This window comes from Sminthopsis crassicaudata, chromosome 2 (assembly GCF_048593235.1).
Source record: "Sminthopsis crassicaudata isolate SCR6 chromosome 2, ASM4859323v1, whole genome shotgun sequence".
Taxonomy (NCBI): domain Eukaryota; kingdom Metazoa; phylum Chordata; class Mammalia; order Dasyuromorphia; family Dasyuridae; genus Sminthopsis; species Sminthopsis crassicaudata.
The window spans coordinates 191252816-191259409 of NC_133618.1; the positions used below are offsets into that span (position 1 = coordinate 191252816).

General features: G+C 37.0%; 1 pseudogene; it reads right to left on the reverse strand.

Annotated features, from left to right (window-relative positions):
- Nucleotides 1-3428: 3428 nt before the first annotated feature.
- On the reverse strand, nt 3429-5535 carry LOC141555282 (pyruvate dehydrogenase (acetyl-transferring) kinase isozyme 3, mitochondrial pseudogene; annotated as a pseudogene).
- Nucleotides 5536-6594: the final 1059 nt, after the last annotated feature.

Consider the following 6594-nt stretch of genomic DNA (forward strand, 5'->3'; position numbering starts at 1 on the left):
ATTTTCTCTATGTAGTTGGCATTTTATGTCCAAAGATTATTGGGTTGCCTTGGATCACTGAACCACTGAGAAGATTATTGTTGATCTTTGCACATTCTTGCTGTTATTGTATACAATTTATTCCTGATTCTGCTTGTTTTGCTTAGCATCAGTTCATATAAATATTTTCAGTCCTTCTAAAATCAGCTTATCATTTTTTATAGAACAATAATATTATTATCTTAATATGCCACAACTTGTTCAACCATTTCCCAATAGAGGGGCATCTACTCATTTTCCAGTTCTTTGCTACCACAGAAAGAGTGACTACAAACATTTTTGGACATGTGAATCCTTTTCCCTTATTTATGATTTTTCTGGTATACAGCCCTAGTAATGGCACTGCTGGGTCAAAGGATATGCACAGTTTTGTAAGTCTTTGGGCATAATTCCAGATTGCTTTCCAGAATGGTTGGATTATTTCACAATGCCTCCAACAATGCATTAATGTTCCAGTTTTCCTACATCTCCTCTAACATTTATCATTATCTTTTCTTGTCATTTTAGCCAATCTGAGAGGTGTGAGATGGTGTCTCAGAGTTGTTTTAATTTGCATTTCTCTAATCAATAGTGATTTAGTGCTATTTTTCCTATAACTATAAAATGCTTTAATTTCTTCAACTGAAAATTGTCTGTTCATATCCTTTGACCATTTATCAATTGGGAATGACTTGTATTCTTATAAATTTAATGCTTCTTTATACATGTTAGAAATAAGACCTTTATCAGAAATGATGTCTACACAGATTTTTGCCAGCTTTGCATTTCCCTTTTAATTTTGTTCCTGTTGGTTTTGTTTTGCAAAACTTTTTTTTTTTAATTTAATGTAATCAAAGTTGTCCATTTTTTCTTTCATAATGTTCTCTAGTTTTTTTTTTTTTTTATCATAAATTCCTCCAATCAATGAGAAAGTTCTAATGAGACACAAGTATTAACCTTCCATGTAGGAATGTAAACAATTAAAACCTTATTAAGTCTTTTATGATATCACTTTTCTGATTACCTCCTTATGCTTCTACTGAGTCCTGTATTTAAAAATAAAAATTTCCATTTAGTTTTGGGCTTTTCATTATAATGTTTGAAAATCTTCTATTTTGATGAAGGATCACCTTTTCCTCTGAAGGATTCTACTCAATTTTGATGAATAGATGATTCTTGATTTCAATCTTTGTTCCATTGCTCTTTGGAATAGCATATTCTAAGCTCTAGGGTCATTTAATGTAGAAGCTGCTAAATCTTGTGTTATCCTCATTGCAGTTCAATGCTTGAATTGTTTCTTTGTAGATGCTTGCAAAATTTTCTCCTTGACTTGAGAATTCCAGAATTTGGCTATGATGTTCCTGGAAGTTTTCATGTTGGGATCTCCTTCAGGATGTATCTGTGATTTCTTTCAATTTTTATTTTACTCTCCATTTTTAGAATTTTTTTTTTACTTAGAAAATGGTGACTATGCTATTATGCAGAAAAACAACAACAAAAACAACAATACTAGATTTGCTACTCTTGGTCCCAAAAGCTAAAAGCAGAAGTAACATTTGAAAGCTGCAAAGGCCAATTTTTAATATGGAAAAAAAATTCTTTTTTTTTTTTGATAGAAGGTAATTTTATTACTCAGTGACATGTAAATATAAACAAATCTATGCAGAAAATAACCAAATAGTAACCAAATTTTTATAAATTAAAAATATTAACTTTTGAAAACAGAATTATGCAAAAACATAATTCATTTTATTTTTAAGACCTTTGCTAAACAAAGCATTTGTCTCTGCTAAACATTGTTCAGTACCCACAATATACTTTTAAAGACTGATTATCTTTAACATCCCAACTATCACTATCTGGTAAACCTACTACTGACCTATAATTCTAGTAAGGGAAATTAATATGATATTACTGAAGAAAAATTAAGGTCTTGTAAGTAAAATCCAGTAAAGATACTATACTTAATGTCCAATGCTCATAACAGTCAAGGTCCTTAAAAATTCAAAAATCATCTCTAGTTCATATCTCCACCTACTTTTCCATAGTATCTTATCCCCAAAATCATGATGCTGTTGAAATCTAGCACTAGTGGCTTGAGTTAGCTGTTGCTTTCCTGGAGTTAAGTGTAATCTTTCCTTTACAAGAAATGGCATGATCAAACCATTCTCAGTTTTATAAACTTTTATGCCATCAATAATTATTCATTGTAAGAAGATGAAGCAACAAAGTGAAAAAAAAAAAAAAAAAACAGATTTCTACAGGGAAGTATGAGCTCAGGCATCACAATGACATAAAAGAAAAAAAGTTCCATGGGAAGAAATGAAACACACAAAAAAATTAATTAACAAGGTACACATCCTTATAAAATATATGTTCTCAGGGAAAACACTACATCTTTGTGTAGTAGTAAAAACAAAAACTGACATTGTCCTGTGTAAAAAAGACAAAGAGAAAATTAAGTTAAGATGTACATTTAAGAGTTCTTAAAAACAAAAATACTTATATTAATAAGATATAATTCTTAAAAAAGGAATCAAAGAACTAGAGAGATATGGAGGTCTGGAAGAGGTAGGAGATTTTTAGTTAAGAAAGAAATTAGTCCCACCATCTCAAACTAGTTCCTAAGAAATAAGTAGTGGATTGTACAACAATAAACATTACATCATCCTTGCTCTTAATCTTCACCAAAAACTAAATATAAAATAAGGAATGGAGCCTAAAGCACCACCTTAGCCTCTCTGAGGTGAGCCAGCTCATAGTTAAACAAATTATGCTAATGAACATACAGGATTTTTTGTTTTTTGGCAAGGGAATTGGAGTTGAGTGATTTGCCCAGAGTTATACACCTAGTTTAAGTGTTAAGTGTTAATTTGCCTACTCAACTTGAGGACCAGCGCTCTACCCACTATTCCATCTAGCTGCTCCAAATGCATAGGATCTTAAATGCAGCTGGGAATCCCAAGTAACTGCCATATCAAAAATTTTCAATGTAACAAATTCATATAAATACAAATTCCTCTTGTATCACCTCTCTTCCATTTGTCTCCAAGTTAAAAACAAAGCAAAACAAAAAACAAAAAACACGGGAAAAAAAAAAAAAGGAAAAAACCAAAAAATAAATAAAAGGTACTAAAGTAAGATTACAGGAATGACACTATTCTAAACTGTGATATAAAGTAAAGGTTAAGGTTCTGACTCTCTTTCAGGGTACCAATTTCTCAAAGATTTCCATAAAGAATCCACCTTCCTCAGAAGTATCTAAATGCATAGAGCATTAGTTTAGTTAGGTTTTTTATAGGATTAAAAATCTCATTCCTCATGTTAAATTTCCTTTAACAAAGCTGACCACAGGCAATTTTTCATTAATGATTTCTAACCACCAAAAGGCTCAGTGAAAGTCCCAGGGAAACTTTTGGAACACTTTTAATCAACAGTATGGCAGTGTACAAATTAAATAGAAAATCAATTGCATGTATGGGTGAGATTTCTTCCTAATATGAAAGCCCTAGCACCTGACAAGATGATAGAGCACACAGGAAGTTAGGGAAGGGAGTGTCTAAGCCACTTGGAGAGCAGATGGTTGTGGAGTAAGAGAGGAAAGGTCAAAGCTTTGGGAAAAGAATCCCCCACTGATGAAGCCCCAGAAGATGATTTTACTACTCAGTACTTCTGGGTCCTAGTCAGTGGTTTGAGCAGAGCATGGATTCCAGCGGCAAACACAAAACACCATAGCACTCTGGACTTAGGACAGAAGTGGAAGCTCCTGTAGGTAGGGAGGACAGGCAATGGGCTTTACAGTAATGAGAGTAAAGGGAAGAAAGACAGGGGAGCTATATAAGGCATCAGATTCCCCCCCATGCCAAGCTCTTATCAACCTTCTCACCCCCAGAACAGCCAACCACACCAAGGTGTTGTGAAAAGCACTCAGGTTATTTAGTGGAAGAGCTGGAGTAGCTACAGGACAAGGTCCATAGAAAAGCTCCAGCTAGTTCAGTGAAAATAAATGTTCAAGCCCTCGAATAGCTAGGGTGCCACCCTCCCCCAAAATGTGGTGGTAAGGAGCGCTCTCTGGTCAACTTGCAGAAGACACAATCTTCACAAAATAGGCCAAATACAGTCATTTTTTTAGAAAGTTCTATTTGTCTTCATCTTGTCAAGTTTGGCCTTGTATTTTGAAGCATCCCTGGGTTCACTGCTAGGATTGCTCCAGTCATCAGCTTCAGGTGTTGTCTTGTAATGCCTCCATGCTGACTTATTAAACACTGGAAGCCTCTCAAATGATTCACTTGAAAGAGCCTTCAAATAAATTACAGCATCAGTACCCACTCCTTCCATTGAATAGAGTTTTAGGTCTCCTTGAAAGTATCTGGCATAAAGACGGGAGATGGGTAAGCCATAGCCAAATCCAGCCAGAGGTGCTGCTCTTGTTGGTTCAAGGCTAGGTCTAGGAGCAGTTGAATACATATAGTTAAATAGACGGTCTATTTTTCCCAGTGGAACGCCACCACCTTGGTCACTTATCTTAATGGATAAATCTTCTTTGCCCAATGTTACTAATGTTATAATAGATGGGTAACCTTCTTTTTTGTCTTCAAAAAGTTCTACTGTTGCTCTCATTGAGTTCTTGAACAATTCAAACAGCATATGAAACAGATGTGAGGGCACATAAACTACCTGAATAGGCTTGTTGGGAGCTTTTGCATTGAATTCTTCAATTTCCAATTCTGGGGCTACCATATAATACTGTTCGCAAAGCATCTTGGCTGTTTCATATGCATCTTTTACTACATCAGCCACATTACAGGTGGGATCAATACTCCCAATGTGTTTAGGATGAGCAGGATTAGGGTCATCACCAAATAGAAGTGTGTGCTGGTTAATAAGCATGCGGAAAGAAATGCGGTTGGTATAAAACCGATCCAGAAAATACTGGATGTTACTGCTAATAAAAGGATCAAAACCATACTTCTCCTTGTATTCAATTACTCCTTGTGCCATGGTAGGAACCACATCATTGTGTCTGTTTCTGACTTTAACCATGACTTGTAAAAAGTCATCCAAAACTTGTGGATCCTCAGGGCTCTTATTTTCATATTCTAAAAGTTCAAGAAAGCTTTGCATGTACCAACTCTGCACCAGTCCTACTGAAGGTCGGTTCAGCAAGTATCAGGCAACAAATTGACTTCCCTCATTGTATTAGCCAGTCGCACTGGAAGCTCTTTTCGTAAAAACATGTATGATGTCTTCTCACAAGCATTGTCCCGTCCGAAGTCCAGGAACTGCTTAATGGAGAACGGCGACGGCGAGAAGCGGGAGTAGCGCTCGATCTGTTTGGGGACCGGCTGCTTCAGCAGCCACCGGTAGAGCCGCATCTTGAACCCCGGACCGAGCGCGCCGCGGGGCGCCGCGGGGGGAGGAGGGGCAGCAGAAGAAAGAGGAAGCTCCGCGTCTGGAGACGCTGGGCGGAGCAAAGCAGAAGCTGGAGAAGGAGGGGAAGACAGTGGTGGCGCAAGCGACCGGTGCAGCACCTCGGGCCGCGCCGAGCCCTCTGAGGGAGAGAGGATGCAGCTCCGGAGCAGCCGCCGTTCCAGCAGCGGCTCCTCGCGCCCTCTGCGCGCGCACCCTGGCTCCCTTCCCCGCCTCCCCGGGATCCGGGGAACGTTCGCCGAGCGCGCGCCGCTCCCGCCTCAGCCCCGCAGAGGCTGCTACTGGAGCAGCAGCCGCCACGCTACCCCCGGAGCATCTTGCTCGCTCTCCTCCCACCCTTCCGCCGCTCTGGAAAAAAAAAAAAAAAATTCTAACAATCAGAACTAAACAAAATAGTACTTCCTAGTTGTTGTTCTCTTTAGGTCTTCAGTATTTTCAATGACATAGAGACCTCCTTTATGTCTCCTATACCTCATTCCTTCTTAATAGTATACAGTAGTAGTGTATAGTCCTTTACATGTCTGCTGATGACAAATTATATATTATCTGTAAAGAACTTAGTGGAATTCTCTTCTTTGTGTAAAATTAAATTGTCTTATAATTCTTTCAAACTTTTCCTCTCAGTAAATACATAGGCCTTGTTTGTTATTTTTTAGTTGTATTTTTTTTCCATGGACTTTAGTTCTAGAAGCGACTTTTGTATGTATTCAGGCCACAGCTCTCATTTTATTGATGAGAAAAATAAAACTCACTGAGGGAAAAGGACCTATCAAACCTACACAGTTAATGGTAGATACAAAGCTAAATCTGTCTTAAGATATTCACTTCCCTAATTTACAGAGTAACCATGTTATAACAATGGGGAAATAAAATATATTATTCACATTATCTATTAATTTTGTAATTTTCAGAATATAAAAGAATAGTTACTTCCCATTCTTCTATTTAATGCATTCAAGTAAGGAAGTCTTTTATCTCTTATCTGTTAAAATATTACTTTAACCACAGAGATTCTCTTCTAATTCAAATAATAGTTTCTCATTAAACCAAGTTTAATATCAGAGCTAACTCTGCCACCCAAGCTGATATGGTAATGTTGAAACTTTCTTTTCTGCAATTTGTTCCATATTTACTATTTGTGACTAT